Source organism: Astyanax mexicanus, chromosome 1 (assembly GCF_023375975.1).
Source record: "Astyanax mexicanus isolate ESR-SI-001 chromosome 1, AstMex3_surface, whole genome shotgun sequence".
Taxonomy (NCBI): Eukaryota; Metazoa; Chordata; class Actinopteri; order Characiformes; family Acestrorhamphidae; genus Astyanax; species Astyanax mexicanus.
In genome coordinates this window covers 32843170-32862159 of record NC_064408.1, presented here as the reverse complement: position 1 = coordinate 32862159, position 18990 = coordinate 32843170, and the positions used below count along the sequence as shown (strand labels likewise).

The 18990-nt window shown below is 41.2% G+C and overlaps 1 pseudogene; it reads left to right on the top strand.

Annotated features, from left to right (window-relative positions):
- Window positions 1-4625: 4625 nt before the first annotated feature.
- Window positions 4626-10318, top strand: LOC125799903 (tripartite motif-containing protein 16-like; annotated as a pseudogene).
- The last annotated feature ends 8672 nt before the right edge of the window (window positions 10319-18990 follow it).

Here is an 18990-nt window from a genome sequence, read left to right as displayed (position 1 = left end):
AGAACTGTTCTAATAACAGCTTTCAGCAGAACATCTCAGTCCTTTAAATTCAATTATCATCATCCTTCTTCTTCCAAACAGCTCCAATATCTGAATATTGATTATCACACAGATAAAGAGCTTCAGATTAACTCCTTAAACTCCTTTAATCTAATGATGGTTCCAGAGTTGAGTTCTTCACATTTTTCAATTCATACCTTGCATATAGTTCATAAGAAAATACAGGATGATGGTGTCAAAAGAAAAATGAAACTTTCTTCTTTCTTTTTTATACAAGTATAAAAGTATGAGTATAAATATTTGTAAACTAAAGAAAATGTTTTCAATCAAATTAAAGGGCTGCTTCTCAGAATTATGAATTCATGAAATGTTATTCTGTCACTTGTTTAGATTTTTGTGTATTATAGAAAAAGTATTTGAAATTTATAACCACTGATTTCTGAATAAATTAATACACTTTTATTCTTGTATAAATGTGACCCCTGTTATGATCATCTTCTGCTCTGGCTGGTAATGATGGACACAGGTTGGGATGATGAAGCTTTATTTGTCATCTGCAATGAATATGGCAACCACAGCACAAATAGATCATACATGCACACACTCTACTGTACAACAATAACACAACATGCACAAACATACAATATATATATACAATTATATATGTATATAAACTAAGATGATTTTATATTTATATATACAATGATACAATAAAACAATACGTGATTGCATATTTTTGAATGGTAATGTCTAGTTTTTATGTACATTTTTAGTTCTTTATATATATAAAAATGTCTTCTTTTATATTTCCGCTATTGTAAATTTTACTGCTATGCATCATTTTTAATATATAAACCCATATAACTGTAGGTACAACACAATTAAAACACTGGCGCCACCTGGTGGTGAATGAAACTTAAGGTATTGCATGGTGAAGCTTTTTCTTTTCAACACACATAACAATGTTCTATGAAAGATATTTCCAAATAAACACAACTAACCCACCCTTCACCACACACTCCCACTCCCACCCCACCGACACCAGTCCACCCACACAGTGCTATTAAAGTCCAGGGAAGAAAAGAGAAAAAAAAGGGGGCAGAGCAAAGCAGAGCCAGCATACTAATATAATTACAGGTTCACAAATACACTCTGTAATAGTAACTCAATTATGGTTATCAGATACAAATATTGTCCTGGATTTTAAATATGTTATAAAATCTCCCTAATATTCATGAAACAGTTTAGATTTTTTTCTTATATTGAAAAGGATTCTTTCTGGTGGGATATAGGAGGACAGCTCTTTCAGTCACAGTGAGAGATTAGGAGGTTCAGGTAATTCCCATTTGATGGTAATAATTTTTGAAGCCAGGAGTCAATTTTTGCCATCTTAATAAATCTAAGCTTGATCCCTTTCTGATCTTGAAATATAGATTCATCTCCTCGCAAGACGATTCTGGGTGACAGAGTTAAATCCACTTTACTAACATTTAGAACTGCCCTCCAATACTGGAGACCACAGCATCACTGTCAATTTATCAACACTCACTTTACATCTGGGTCAGTATACTGAGCAGTCATTATTCATGTGGTCGAGCCTTTCAGGAGTAAAGTACATCTGATGAATGATATTAAACTGAATTAACTTGTGGCGACTATTAAAGGAGAAGGATTGGCGGGAGGGCGCTCTTAAAATGACAAGCAGACCTTCAAGTGGGCTGATGTGGGTGAAATCTGTGGACTGACCATTGGGGGCGCTATTAATGATATACCTGTTTGTTAAATAAAAAAAAACAAACGAATAAAAAAAAATAACAGAATAAAGAAGCTAGCAGTTATCTAACAGCCCGTGGCTCTATCAAAAAATCTTTAATAAATTTTTCTGTTTTGGAAAATTAAGTTTCTAAATAAAGAGCATTTTTGAGACGGACAGTCCTATTTTTTTTTTTTCATTATAGTTCAACCTCACGGGCCAGATGTTTATTGCTTGCGGGCCGCATCTGGCCCGCGGGCCGCCTATTGCCGACCTATGCTCTAAACAATCTATGGTCGTTTCTCAATGCACAAGTACACAAGTCTGGACTCCTGTACTTGGCAAGAACGGACTTGGTAAGTTTGGCTCGTGAGTGTGTGCTCCCGAGGACAGGAGGAAGCGGGACGGTTGTTGTGTAATTGGAACAGCTGTGTACTTGATGACGGAAAGTGTTGTTTCAAAAATATAGGAGCACATTTTCTTCCATCCGATTTCTGAAACAAATAAACCACATATTTAGACATAAGTCTAAACCCCTACATGCTCGCCTAAAAATAATTTAAAACATCATTTTAGCACACAGCAGTACTGTTTAGAAAACATACAGGTGCGTACAGTTATGGACCTTCTCCTCCTGCATTACACTGATACTGCTGAGAGGTGCATTCTGGGTTATGGGGCTGTAAGAAGTCCACAAAAGTCACTGGCTGCGTCCAGAAACCCCAAAAGTGTCTCCTTTTTCCTACCGATCCTCCTCCTCTCCTCCGTGACCCGGAAACTGATTTCGTGACGCCATCTTGCCGCCTGTCCGAATACCGTAGGAGACGAAAGAAGCCGCTTAAAATTCTCCTGTAGTAGGCTTCCATTGAAGGATACATCAGTGTATCCTACTCCGGAAGACTTTTAAGGATTTTCCAATGACATCACTGCATCCACGCCCACAGAGCACGCGAAAAGCAGTGCGAGGAGCAGGCAACGCCCAAATATACGTCATAAACATATTAATTAACTAGGTTCCTTATCTAATTATACAGCCAGTAAAGCACTAATATATGTTTTTGTTTAGATAAGCTGTATGCTCAGTAAAACTTTATTAATGTTCCCATATTTGTAACATGATATATATATATATATATATATATATATATATATATATATATATATATATATATATATCTCACTGGCCAGAGATGCGGCCAAAATGCTTGGGAGTAAGCAGGATTTTATTGGAATATCTGAATATTTAGCTGTGTGACAGTAATGTTCCATTGATGCTGTTTCATCTAATATTTTTTCACTTCAACATGTATGCAAAATATAATATGTATTATTATATTTATTAAGATTTGTTATTTGTTTTATTACATTCAATGAAATCATATTTTACTATTAAAATAATTTAATATTTACATATGCAACCTTCATCAATGGCTAATCAGGCTGCACTTTGAAGCTTGATCTCTAGAATTTGGAATTGTGTTTATTGATCTCTCGTTTTTATTTTTGTATGCGGAGCTCTATGCAGAAGCTGTGATTGGCTGGGCAGTATCCGGCATGTGCTAAAAGTGAGCGTTGTGATTGGCTCAGTTAATCGGTAGTCAACATCCTATCTAAAAGGGATCAGCTGTCCCATTTCCCCAATTACAGCTCCTTCCCTCCATTCCTCCTCCTCCTCTCCTCTCCTCGATTCCTCCACCTTCTTCCGGGGTAGGAGAGGAGGAGTAGGAAAGGAGGAGTAGGAGAGGAGGAGTAGCAAAAGTTTCTGGACGCAGCCACTGTCACTCCCCGATCTGTACCCCCTGCCCGATTTGTGCCGCGCATGCGCACGCATGCGCACTGCAAACTGAGCGAGATGAGCAGGGGCACAGATCGGGTAGGTAATGCCAAGGTGTACTTCCGCCCACACTGTCGCAAACAGCTCGTACACTGTGGTGTCAAAATTAAGGATTTTAAGTTTTACAGAGCTGTGCAGAGTACATTTTCGTTAAATTCAGCATTCACGCCATCCTCCAACCTCCAAGGAATGGGCAAGGAAAGTGTGTGTGTGTGTGTGTGTGTGTGTGTGTGTGTGTGTGTGTGTGTGTGTGTGTGTGTTGAGAGAGATATGGGTTCGCTCTCATGCTTTTTCTGAGAGTAAAATAAACTGATATTTTGATGAATGTGTTGTACCTGTTATTTATAATAATTTGCTGTGTATTTTAAGAATAAAAAGAATTTTTAAATGTGAAGTAATTTACAGACTTGGTATATGTAACAAAAAATAAATAAAAACACCGCAGGCTCACAGCGCCGACAACTGTTGACAGCCGTGGCTGCCCGATCTGCGCCCCCTGCTCAGTGTGCAGTGCGCATGCGCGGCACAAATCGGGCAGGGGGTACAGATCGGGGAGTGACAGTCACCTTCCATGCATCCTCGATGAAGTGGGAGGAGCAAGAACACATCCGGGTATTAGTTGTGTACTTGGCTAACTGCGATCTTCTAATTGGAACAGTACTTGGGCTGCAGCTGATGACGTTTCCCGAGTCCACAAGAACACAAGTACACACAAGAACGCAGATTGAGAAACGGCCTTTGTCTCCTTAAGGCTACAGGCAGCCTATTACCCCTCAACACTCCCAGGTCCTAGTGTCCACCAGCAACACTGGAATCTGGATCTGATAATCAGATTTAATGATATGTTTTTTTGAGAAGAACAAACTCTTACAAGCTAAAGTTTATTTCATTCATTACTTTAAACTCGTGAGCTCCACCAATCACATCTATCCTCTCTTTCTCCTCCTCCTCTCTCTCTCCTCCTCCTCTCTTTCTCCTCCTCCTCTCTTTCTCCTCCTCCTCTCTGTGTCACTCTGAACAGCAGTAAAGCAGGAAGTCCCTCCTGCTCAGTTCAGAGTAAATGAAAGTGATCTCAGAGTGCTGCTCTCTCTCAGTCTAGAAGTGCAGGAAAATGGCAGAGGCCAGTATATCAGTAGATCACGATCAGTTCAGTTGTCCAATCTGTCTGGATCTGCTGAAGGATCCAGTGACTGTTCCCTGTGGACACAGTTTCTGTATGGTGTGTATTAATGGCTGCTGGGATCAGGAGGATCAGAAGGGGATCTACAGCTGCCCCCAGTGCAGAGAGACCTTCACTCCAAGGCCTGTTCTACGCAGAAACAACATGCTGGCTGAAGTGGTGGAGAAACTGAAGAAGAACACAGAACTCCAAGCTGCTTCTCCTGCTCCCCGTTACGCTGGAGCTGGAGATGTGGAGTGTGATTTCTGCACCGGGAGAAAACTCAGAGCCATCAAGTCCTGTCTGATGTGTCTGGCCTCCTTTTGTGAAGCTCACCTTAAACCTCACTATGAAGTTCCTGCTTGGAAGAAGCACAAGCTGGTTAAAGCGTCCACCCAGCTCCAAGAGAAGATCTGCTCTCAGCATGACAGACTGATCGAGATCTACTGTCGTACTGATCAGAGATCTATCTGCTTATTATGTACAATGGATAAACACAAGGGTCATGATACAGTTCCTGCTACAACAGAAAGAACTGAGAAACAGGTAAGAACTATTAAATCATTCAGAATCAGATCATGATAATCAGATTCATAGTCTAAAATAAGTATGATTTATCCGTTCAGCAATATTGAGAAAGTTATTTCTGTATATTAGTCTTTAAATTTTGAGGAAATGCAGTAAAGCTGTGTACAGAACTTTTCAGTAAACAGGTCAGACCAGTTAGTGAATAAGTAACCAGCTAACACCCAACACCCACCTACCTGCCCTGTTTTGCTCATAGTAAAACTCAGTAGAATAAGAGTGAAAGTAACACAAATATCTGTAGATCATAATTCATAGAAATTCCTAAATACCATAAATTGTATGTGTTGATAGAATCAGCTGAAAGTGATGCAGAAGAAACTCCAGCAGAGAATCCAGGAGAAGCAGCTCCACTGTGTTTCTTCTCTCTGTAGAGTTTCCAGTCTCTCTGTGTCTCTTCTGGATCTGAGGACTCTCCCAGCATCACTGTCCATCAACATCCCTCATTTGATGGAGTGAGGAAATCTCTCTCTGAGCTGAAAGAGCGACTAGAGGAATTCTGCAGAGAGGAATTCAGGAAAATCCCTCCACATGGTGAGAGCTGCTGTCCTGCTGTCAGACAGAAGAATACAAGTTATTTTATTCAGATCACTGTAGAGAAACGAACCCACTCACATTTCTTTACAGAGCTGCTGATGAGATTCAGGGTTCTCTGTGATTACAGTATTAATATAGACATTTTATTTACTATCTAGAACCCTGAGTGAACCTACACGTGTTTTCTGCACTATTTTTTTTTAGAATTTACTGCATGTTTCCCTTCATCATGAAGGAATGTTTAAAAATATCTTTCAGTTTAAAATCTTCTGAAAAGGATGATAAATCAGTGTCTCAGACATCAGACATCATTCATAACCAACTTTCTGTGAGGAGCTTTTAGATAAATGATCCTCTTCAGATATCTGGATCTATTCTACACCACTGTATTCTATTCTATTATTTACTTTTCCAGTGGTATTAAAATATGTATCTGGCACAAAGTATTGTCGGAAGTATTGGGACACCTTATTAAATTATATTACATTACATTACATTTGGCAGACGCTTTTGTCCAAAACAACTTACAATAATGATGTACATAGAGTAATAGAAGTTTAAGGAAAAAACATGTTTTTTAACAGGGCCTAAAGGAGACCTAATGGAAATAGTGGAATAATGGAGGAAAGGAGGGGAAGAAGGAAATGAGGTTAGAAGCAGTTAGTTTGTTAGAGGTGTTAGGAGAGTAAGTGCTCTTTGAAGAGCCCTGTTCTCAGGGTTGTTCTGTCATCACCTTGTAGGAGATTGTAAGCGCTTTGAATTTGATACGAGTAGCAACTGGTAGCCAATGGAGCTCAAAGAGCAGTGGGGTCACATGTGCCTGTTTTGGCTTTGTTTTGGTTTGAAGACCAGGCGCACTGCTGCATTCTGGATTATCTGGAGTGATTTTACTACACAGACCAGGAGACCAGTTAGTACGGCATTACAGTAGTCGAGGTGTGAGATGACGACTGCTTGTTTAGGGAGTTGGGTGGTTGCATTAGAAATGATCACATTTTTCTGATGTTATAAAGAGCGGCAGGATCGAGCAACTGAGGCCACATGGTGAGTAAAGGAGAGCTGGTCATCAACCAAAACACCCAGATTCCTAGCAACCGTTAATGGGAAGAGTGAGAGCGAATCGATGGTTATGGTGAAGTTGTGTTGGATAGATGGTTTTGCTGGTATAACCAGAAGTTCAGTCTTGGAAAGGTTTAGCTGGAGATGATGCTCCTTCATCCATGAGGATATGTCTGAGAGACACTGTGATATCCGTGCAGAGATCAAAGAATCTTCAGGCCAGAATGACAGATAGAGCTGGGTGTCATCAGTAAAGCAATGGTAGGAAAAGTAATGTCAGCAGATAACCTGACCTAGAGAGGTGGTGTATATGAAAAAGAGAAGGGGTCCCAGTATTGCGCCCTGGGGGACCCCAGTGGATAATGAGTGGGCTGAGGATAGCTGTCCTTGCCATGACACCGTGAATAAGTGCCCAGTGAGGTATGATTTAAACCATGACAGCACATTGTCTGAGATCCCCATGTTTGAGAGTATAGTTAGGAGGAAGTCATGGTTGACTGTGTTGAAGGCGGCTGAGAGGTCCAGCAGAATGAGCATTGAGGACTGTCCTGCAGCTCTGGCAATTTTTAATGTGTCTCTCACAGAAAACAGAGCCGTTTCTGTGGAGTGTCCTTTTTTAAAACCTGATTGGTTCTGGTCCAGGAGGTCATTCTGGGAGAGGAAATCATAGACCTGATTGAGAACAGCACTTTCTAATGTTTCAGAAAGAAAAGGTAGTAGTGAGACCGGTCTGTAGTTATCAACCTGGGCGGGGTTGAGAGAAGGCTTTTTAAGCAGTGGTGTCACATGTGCTTGTTTCAAAGCAGTCAGGAATACACTGGAAGTTAAGGATTGTGTGAGTAATAGCTGGAATGATTGCAGGTGCAGTGGTTTGTAGTAGGTCTGTAGGAATTGGGTCAAGTGGACATGGTGTAGGACGGCTACGTGTTAGGAGAGCCAGTGTCTCGTTCTCAGTGAGGCCTTTGTGATGCCTTCAGTAGAGGGATACCGATCAGCAGAGCATGTAGTAGGACTGCTACATGTTGCATCAGTAAACTGGCTGCTGATGGCTGCCAGTAAAAATGAGGCAAGTGTTTCGGCTGTAAGGCAGGTAGCCTGAGGAGTAGGTAGAGATAGGAGGTGGAGTAGGTGGAGGGTTGAGTAGTGTTTTAAATGTTGCAAATAGTTTCCGGGAGTCTGTGAGAGAGCTGATTTTTTGTGATACAATTCAGCTTTAGCAGTAGTGAGGCTGGCTGAAAGAGAAGCCCCTGAGGGTATCATTTTTAAGCCGCGGCTGTGGGTTGTTTGAGCGGATGGCTCGAGATGTTAGAGGACAGAGGTTGTCCAAACAGGAGCTTAGCATGGAACACACTGTATTAGTGTCATCATTTACAATGAGAGATGAAAATGAGCCTAAGGGAGGCATATTATCAGTCACCAGCGAGGAGTACTGGTCTGCTGAGAGGTCTGTAAAGCAGAACGAGACCATGGTAGGAGTAGGTGTTGGTATATTTGAAATAAGAACATTGAGCTGCATGAAATAGTGATCTAAGTCGGAGTCACAGTTACAAGTGAAGATGAGGTCTAAATTTTTACCAGCTTTATGTGTTGGAGGGCTGGGAACCTGCTCTAGATTGAAAGAGTGCATGAGAGATATGATGTTCATATCACCTAGAATGATCATGGGACAGTCTTGCTCTGGGATAGAAGACAGTAGTATGTCAAATTCATGTGTGAACTCGCCCATCTGTGCAGGAGGACGGTAGATGACAATAATGGAAAGTTTTGCTGGAGTATTAACCAGTGTTGTATGATACTCAAATGAAGTGCAGGTATTTGCAGGTAGTAGCGGTTATTAGAACAACCTTATGAAATCAAGATTGTTAAAAAGAGTTAAATTTCTCTTTCTCTGTTCTGAAAAAACTTTTTACTAGATTTTGGAGCATTGCTGCTGCTACTGCTAGTCTCAGTGATGTCACTGTTTTAATAGATTTATTCTCTCTGTGATTGGACCACAGAAAACAAAAGCAGATCACATGGACCCTGATCTGTATTTTGAATACCTTAATTCTGTTCTGTCCTATTATTTTATGTTGATTGTGTTGCACTGTTTGTGTGTGTGTGTGTGTGTGTGTGCGTGTTTGTGTGTGTGTGTTTGTGTGTGTCTGTTTGTGTTTGTGTGTGCACTTCTGTGTGTGTGTGTGTGTGTGTGTGCACTTCTGTGTGTGTGTGTGTGCACTTCTGTGTGTGTGTGTGTGTGTGTGTGTGTGTGCACTTCTGTGTGTGTGTGTGTGTGTGTCTGCAGTTGCAGCAGGAGAGATTTTACCCTCAGAACCAAAAACCAGAAAAGACTTTCTGCAGTGTAAATATAACACACACACACACACACACACACACACACGCACACACACACACACACACACACACATACACACACACACACACACACACACACACACACATATACACACATATACACACACACACACATATATACACATATACACACACACATATATACACACACATACACACACAAAGACACACACACACACACACACACACATATACACACACACACACACACATATACACACACACACACACACACATATACACACATATACACACACACACACACATATATACACATATACACACACACATATATACACACACACACACCCACACACACACACACACACACACACACATATACACACACACACACATATACACACACACACACACACACACAAAACACACACACACACACACTCTTACATAAACAGTCACACAGCATACAATACTCACACACACTCACAAATGCACACAGACACACACACAGATAAATAAAATACTGTTTTTCTTTTTTCTGTTGTTTGTAGATTTCTGTCGGCTGACTCTGGATCCAAACACAGCAAATCGTTCTCTCATTCTGTCTGAGAAGAACAGAGTGGTGAAGTGGAGTAATAAAGATCAGTCATACTCTGATCATCCAGAGAGATTTGATGGCTGGGATCAGGTGTTGAGTAAGGAGAGTGTGTGTGGACGCTGTTACTGGGAGGTTGAATGGAGTGGAGGGTGTGTGTTCATCTCAGTCTCATATAAAGGGATCAGTAGGAAAGGACGGGGTCATGATCGTTTGTTTGGACGCAACAGTCAGTCCTGGAGTCTGATATGTTCTTCCTATCTCTCTTTTTACCACAACAACATTCAGACTTATCTCTCAGCTCCTCCATCCTCCAGAATAGGAGTGTATGTGGATCACAGTGCAGGAACTCTGTCCTTCTACAGCGTCTCTGATACAATGACCCTCCTACACACACTCCACACCACATTCACTCAGCCCCTCTACACTGGATTCTATGTTGATTATGGATCATCTGTGAGGTTATGTGATAAAAACTGATCATCTATTAAATTGTGGTCACTTTATAAACAGATTCAGAGAATAACTCACTGATTTATTACAGTTTTTCTCAATTGTTCACACACAAATACTGATACTTAAGACACAATGACCACAACATGTAACTCACGCACCAACTCCCTGAACCAATTCTGCTAAACTACTAATTCTAAGCTAAATTCCTGCTTTAACTCAAATTGCAGTTCTAAAACACACGTTTTTTGAAACACTACATTTTTTTAGGCATTTTGCACAAATTTAATGAAGAAAATCACTTGTTTTCACAAGGAACACACTGTTATTCAAAACTCTACTATACACACAGACTCGTCACATGGAGAAACACCTTTCACACAGATTTACTATCAGCAATCAGAGCTTTAGCATGAAGTGATGAGGATATTTCCTGATGTTTAACCAGGAAAAACTAAATGTGGATGAAGTTCTGTGGCCAGACCGAAACAGAAGAGAGGAAACAGCATAGTTTATTTTTAACTGTAACTTTATACAGTAAATCATTCTGTGGTTTTGTATGTAGACACTGTATGTGGAACTTTGTGTTGGGATGTACATTGTGTTCATTGTTTTTTGTCAATAAAACTTTAATATATTTGTTTAAAACAATATTCTAAAATATTTTACAGCACAGTTATGTAGTAAAACTGAGTAAAACTGAACATAAAAAGGACTAAGTCATTATGATGAATAGAGAAGAAGTGTTTTTTATTCATCATAGTGTTTTACATTGAGCTCATTAGTGTTGAACTGGTTCTTATAAATTTATATTCATATGATGGTTTGTGTTTCTTCTGAACACAAAACAGCATTTTAAGCAGAGAAAACATTGATTTGAATGTAAAGTTTAATTTTGCAGGAGAATTGAGAGTTTTTTTCAGTGTGTGTGTGTGTGTGTGTGTGTGTGTGTGTGTGTTTGATTTGTGTGTAGAGTTCAGAGAGTATGAGATATGCTTTTAGTAAATGTGTGTAAATAATGGAGGAAAACTGTAATGATCCACATTTTTATAAAGATCATTTCCAGACTGTGTGAAAGTGAACACTGGTGATGGTGGGTGTCAAGGCTAGACAGTACTCAGACACGTGCAGATGCAGAACACTGTGATTTATTTTACAGCACAGAAACAACGGGTAGTCAATATACAGAAAAGGTTCAACAGGGGCGATCAGCAGCCAGAGAGATAACACGTACCGAATAACGAGGGACAGTCCTGAGGTCATACACGGCAAGGCAATAGTGAAGAGCAGTCAAAAATCAGCAACGGTATAAACAGTCCAGGTAATACACAAAGATCCAATGTCAGAGCGTAGGCAAAAATCAGAGTCGAGAATAAACAATCCAGGGGTCATACACAAAAGGAAAACACAGGCAAGAATAGAAACGCGTTGTAAAGTGGAAAACCAATCAATACTCAGCACAGGTATGCGTGTGAAAGGGCTATTTATACTGTGAAAAATTAGTATTCCGGACTTCCGGGGGGTGTACTGAGATAAGGTGAATGTGTGATGTCAGCGTGTGGTGCGTTCTGGGTAGTGTAGTTCGGAGACTGGAGATCGCAGGGAGCACTGAGTGTGGGAGAGACAGAAGCGCTATCAGCATCAGACCTGACATTACCCTCCCCCGACGAGACCGGAGCGGCAGAGACGCGGGGGCGTCCACGGCGACGCCCACCCGACGGACAGGGAGTACAGGCGGGAGTGGCAGGAGTTGCAGCGGAGATGCCGGACAGACGCGGGCTGCGGGAGCGGGAACCCCGGCGGACCGGAGCCGCGCCGGATAGAGGACGCCTGGGACGGCCCCTAGGTCTGGGAGCTGGCTTACCGGGATGGCGAGCGTGAAAATCGGCCAGCATAACAGGATCCAGCACATCCCCGGCAGCCACCCAGCTGCGTTCCTCCGGACCATAACCCTCCCAGTCAATGAGGTACTGCAGCAAACCACCACGTCGGCGAGAATCCAGCACCTCACGAACTGCGTACATCGAAGAATCCTCCCCCTCCACCGCCGCGGGTGGTACGTCATCAGGAGCCCCCTCTGCTAGCGGACCCGGAACCATAGGCTTGAGGAGAGAGACGTGAAAAGAAGTATGCACTTTATATTGCGCAGGAAGCTCCACCTTATAGGAAACCTCATTGATTTGAGACAGTATACGAAAGGGACCAATATACTTAGGCAGGAGCTTCCTGCAGCACCCCTCAAACCTGAAGTCCCGGGTCGAGAGCCATACACGGTCACCAGGCGAAAAGTGAGGGGTGTCACCACGGCGCTTGTCAGACTGCTCCTTGTAACGTTGGAGCACCTCTGAGACCTGCCGGTGAGTGTCCTCCCACACTTGCTCACTGCGTTTCATCCAGTCATCCACAGCTGGCACGTCGGAAGACACCGCTGTCCGTGGTGCTAAAGGAGGTTGATAACCCAGAACGCACTGAAAGGGAGTGAGACCAGAAGTGGAGTTAGTGAGTGAATTTTGAGCTATCTCAGCCCAAATGAGATAACGGAACCAATCAGTGGGATATTTAAAACAGTAAACACGTAAAAATTTGCCTAATTCCTGATTAGCCCTTTCACACTGCCCGTTACTCATAGGGTGAAAGCCAGAAGTCAGACTAACATGCACTCCTAAATGTTCAAAAAATGCTCTCCACACCCTAGAGGTGAACTGAGGCCCTCGATCAGACAAAATGTCCTCGGGAATACCATAGTGTCTAAACACGTGAGTATAGATTGCTTGAGCAGTTTGGAACGCAGTGGGCAGGGAAGGAAACGGGATAAATTTAACACCCCTAGAGAATCTGTCAATCACTGTAAGGATTGTGGTATAACCCTCTGAAACAGGTAGATCTGTCACAAAATCCACAGCTATGCGACCAAGGTCGCTCAGGCACTGGTAGAGGCATAAGTTTACTGGCTGGAAGGGTCTTGGGAGTCTTACACTGAGCGCAGACCGAACATGACGTAACGAAAGTGTGTATGTCGGCTTTCATGGTTTCCCACCAATAGCGAGAGTAAATTAACTGTAGCGTGCGCGTCACACCAGGATGACCTGAAGATAGAGCAGAGTGGGCCCACGTAATTAATCTATCTCTGAAACGAGGTGGAACAAACGTCTTATCCTGAGGACAATCTGCTGGAGGTGGATGACCAGCATTGGTTTCCATAATCTGGTCATCCAACTCCCAGCGTATGACAGCTATTTCTACTGAAGGCGGAAGGATACGCTCGGTTTCGCTTACATCATTTGCGCTGTCCGTGGTGCTGAAAACCCTGGAGAGCGCGTCAGCTTTGGTGTTGCGGGTACTTGGACGAAACGAAATGGAGAACTGGAATCTCGAAAAGAATAGAGACCAGCGAGCTTGACGGGGATTTAATCGTTTAGCGGTTTTGAGGTATTCGAGGTTTTTGTGATCTGTAAGTACTGTAAACGGGTGTACGGCCCCTTCCAGCCAGTGACGCCATTCTTCCAATGCCAGTTTTACAGCCAACAATTCCCTGTCTCCTATACCGTAATTACTTTCGGCCGCAGATAACTTAAAAAGAAAGCTATGGGATATAGTTTGGGGGGTGACCCACTGCGCTGAGAGAGGACCGCACCAACTCCGGTCTCAGAGGCGTCAACTTCGACTGTGAAAGGGAGATTCGGATCAGGATGCTTAAGAATGGGAGCGGATACAAAAGCAGCTTTAAGTTTAGCAAAGGCGTGCTGAGCCTCAGAGGACCACTTTAGAGTTTTTGTGGCTTTCTTAGTCAGAGCCGTAAGTGGGGCAGCAATGCTACTGAAATTACGTATAAAGCGCCTATAAAAATTAGCAAAGCCTAGGAAGCGCTGGAGATCTTTAATAGTCTGGGGAGTGGGCCAACTCGTGACGGCTTCCACCTTGTTATCGTCCATGAGGACACCATTCGCGCTAATTATGTAGCCGAGAAATGCGATTCTCTGCTGGTGAAATTCGCATTTTTCACATGGTCTCAGTCCACCATCCTTCTTTTTAACGAAGAAAAAACCCGAACCGACTGGAGATTTGGACGGGCGGATAAATCCTTGTTTGAGTGCCTTGCTAATGTATTCCTCCATAGCTTTCTCTTCATCTAAGGTAAGGGGATAAATGCGCATAAGCAGCTGCTGACTTGTTCCCTTGTTTCATAGTTAACAAAAGTTCACCACTGGAATGACCGTACTTCGTGTGATCAAACACACTGCGAAAAGTCATCAAAAAGGCATCGTAGCTCGACTCCGACACACTATCCCAAACCGCGGTGGCCCATTCTAGTGCCTTACCGGACAGCCGCGACACGATAAACCCAATTTTAGCTTTGTCCGTGGTCGGTGGTGTATTACTAAAAAATACTGAGCACTGTAAAAGGAACCCGCTGCATTTCTCAGGATCCCCATCAAAAACCTCTGGTTTGCAGACTGAAAAACCAGAACCAACCGGGATATCTTGGGGTACAGGAGGAGGTACTGCTGGACTGGGATTTTGTACAGTTAATCCCCTAAGGTGCTCTAAAATCTCGGACAGCTGCTGCTGCTGGCTGGCCTGCTGTCGAGCAAGCTCATCTACAGCTTGGGTCACACCAGCGAGGGTCTGTTGGTGCTGACCAAGTAGCTTGCCCTGGTTGGCTAGACCAGATTTAATGAGCTCGGCATCCGCTATCTGATCCATACGGCTGAGTATTTCTGTCAAGGCTAGACAGTACTCAGACACGTGCAGATGCAGAACACTGTGATTTATTTTACAGCACAGAAACAACGGGTAGTCAATATACAGAAAAGGTTCAACAGGGGCGATCAGCAGCCAGAGAGATAACACGTACCGAATAACGAGGGACAGTCCTGAGGTCATACACGGCAAGGCAATAGTGAAGAGCAGTCAAAAATCAGCAACGGTATAAACAGTCCAGGTAATACACAAAGATCCAATGTCAGAGCGTAGGCAAAAATCAGAGTCGAGAATAAACAATCCAGGGGTCATACACAAAAGGAAAACACAGGCAAGAATAGAAACGCGTTGTAAAGTGGAAAACCAATCAATACTCAGCACAGGTATGCGTGTGAAAGGGCTATTTATACTGTGAAAAATTAGTATTCCGGACTTCCGCGGGGTGTACTGAGATAAGGTGAATGTGTGATGTCAGCGTGTGGTGCGTTCTGGGTAGTGTAGTTCGGAGACTGGAGATCGCAGGGAGCACTGAGTGTGGGAGAGACAGAAGCGCTATCAGCATCAGACCTGACAGTGGGAGGAGTTAAAGGTGAGAGTGAGAGTTCAGCTCAGTGTTAGAGCTGCTCTTCAGTATAGAAGTGTGGAATATGAGGGAGATTTTATTACTATATAAAGATAAAGAACAGTTAGTGAATTATATGTAGATTCATATATAAATAATTATATTGTTTATTCTCGTATGATTTAAACACACTGCTGCAGATTCACGTTTTGATTTTATGTGATCATCAAAATATTGTGTTAAAATATTTACAGTAATATGCAGATTAGACTTTAAGCTTCATTAAGAGAAGATTGAAAATGAAAAAATGTCTTTGTACAATAAAATTAATTTCTATTCTGAATATGTATCAGAAAATACATGATGTTATGATTCCTGATATTAATATTGATTTATTGTGTTTAACTATTGATAATAAAGCTTTAGATGAGAATATGATTGTTCTTCTTCTTCTAGTTTTAGGTAGAAAGTGCTGTATGGGTGGGGAGTCTACTGATATTGGACCCTCTACTCTTTTGCAGTGAACTTTTACCCCCTGCTTTTAGAAGCTCTTGAAACTTGAAAACAGTTATATATTTATGCAAATTATATGCACTAGTTGAAAAGATCAAATACACAACTTCTCATTGTTTATATTAAAATTACAGATATTCAGATGTCTCTGATTGGTCTTTAATTCATATTAAAATATTAATAATCATAACTAAGCAGAAAATCATTGGATAGAATATATCAATATGGATACATCATCATTTCTAATGATCCTCTTCTTGTTCAGATCAGACAGCTTGTTGTCCTGCAGTTCATATTCTTTCAGCTTCAGCTCATTTCACAGCTCACAGCAGAACTGTTCTAATAACAGCTTTCAGCAGAACATCTCAGTCCTTTAAATTAAATTATCATCATCCTTCTTCTTCCAAACAGCTCCAATATCTGAATATTGATTATCACACAGATAAAGAGCTTCAGATTAACTCCTTAAACTCCTTTAATCTAATGATGGTTCCAGAGTTGAGTTCTTCACATTTTTCAATTCATACCTTCTATATAGTTCATAAGAAAATACAGGATGATGGTGTCAAACGAAAAATGAAACTTTCTTCTTTCTTTTTTATACAAGTATAAAAGTATGAGTATAAACATTTGTAAATTAAAGAAAATGTTTTCAATCAAATTAAAGGGCTGCTTCTCAGAATTATGAATTCATGAAATGTTATTCTGTCACTTGTTTAGATTTTTGTGTATTATAGAAAAAGTATTTGAAATTCATAACCACTGATTTCTGAATAAATTAATACACTTTTATTCTTGTATAAATGTGACCCCTGTTATGTTCATCTTCTGCTCTGGCTGGTAATGATGGACACAGGTTGGGATGATGAAGCTTTATTTGTCATCTGCAATGAATATGGCAACCACAGCACAAATAGATCATACATGCACACACTCTACTGTACAACAATAACACAACATGCACAAACATACAATATATATATACAATTATATATGTATATAAACTAAGATGATTTTATATTTATATATACAATGATACAATAAAACAATACGTGATTGCATATTTTTGAATGGTAATGTCTAGTTTTTATGTACATTTTTAGTTCTTTATATATAACAATGTCTTCTTTTATATTTTCACTATTGTAAATGTTACTGCTATGCATCATTTTTAATATATAAACCCATATCACTGTAGGTACAACACAATTAAAACACTGGCGCCACCTGGTGGTGAATGAAACTTAAGAACTTGCATGGTGAAGCTATTTCTTTTCAACAATCATAACAATGTTCTATGAAAGATATTTCCAAATAAACACAACTAACCCACCCTTCCCCACACACTCCCACTCCCACCCCACCGACACCAGTCCACCCACACAGTGCTATTAAAGTCCAGGGAAGAAAAGAGAAAAAAAGGGGGCAGAGCAAAGCAGAGCCAGCATACTAATATAATTACAGATTCACAAATACACTCTGTAATAGTAACTCAATTATAGTTATCAGATACAAATATTGTCCTGGATTTTAAATATGTTATAAAATCTCCCCAATATTCATGAAACAGTTTAGATTTTTTTCTTTTATTGAAAAGGATTCTTTCTGGTGGGATATAGGAGGACAGCTCTTTCAGTCACAGTGAGAGATTAGGAGGTTCAGGTAATTCCCATTTGATGGTAATAATTTTTGAAGCCAGGAGTCCATTTTTGCCATCTTAATAAATCTAAGGTTGATCCCTTTCTGATCTTGAAATATAGATCCATCTCCTCGCAAGACAATTCTGGGTGACAGAGTTAAATCCACTTTAGTAACATTTAGAACTGCCCTCCAATACTCCTCCAAATCTGGAAAAGACCACAGCATCACTGTCAGTTTATCAACGCTCACTTTACATCTGGGTCAGTATACTGAGCAGTCATTATTCATGTGGTCGAGCCTTTCAGGAGTAAAGTCCATCTGATGAATGATATTAAACTGAATTAACTTGTGGCGACTATTAAAGGAGAAGGATGGTGCTTAAAATCCTAAAATCAAATAATTAAAAACACTGAACGAGACTGGGACATAACTGCAGTGAATATGGGAACCACAGGATGAACAGGTCATACGTGTTTTGGTCAGAATTCAGCTATAAAGACAGGGTAGTGTTAGCATAGCAGTTGCTTATTATTAAAATCTGATTTATTACTATATAATAACACGTTCTAGAAAAAAACCCAATAGGTTTACTGGTCTCTTGTATTTAATGGAATACAATTTAATGTATTTGATTCACCTCCACCCACACCACAGACCTGCTGTACACACATGCATGTGAGGGTGTGGGGTGAAACTGTGTTCCCCTGATAAATGATCCTGTACCTTATTATAGTCTCTTCTGATCATTTCTAATGACTAGCCACTTTGGAATAGGTCAAATAAAAACAAACTTTAGTGAAAAAAAAAAATTAAGAAAGGCCCCAAACCTGCGCTGCACCTCTCCACCAATACTCACTATCTAAACCACTCAGATTTAATGAGGTAGAAGAAACCCCAACAGAAGTATGAAGCCATTATCATCGCTAAAACTACAATACCCATCAGCACCTGCTCAGCTCTGTTCCTCTCCTCCTCTCTCACACATATGCACCAACAGCAGCTTAGTCAATAAAACTACAATACCCAGGAGCACCTGCTCAGAATAAAACTACAATACCCAGCAGCACCTGCTTCTCTCACTGCTGCAGGTACTCTCCCCACTAGTGAGCTCACCTGTAATCTCCACTCTCTATGCTCTAAACAATCTATGGTCGTTTCTCAATGCACAAGTACACAAGTCTGGACTCCTGTACTTGGCAAGAACGGACTTGGTAAGTTTGGCTCGTGAGTGCGTGCTCCCGAGGACAGGAGGAAGCGGGACGGTTGTTGTGCAATTGGAACA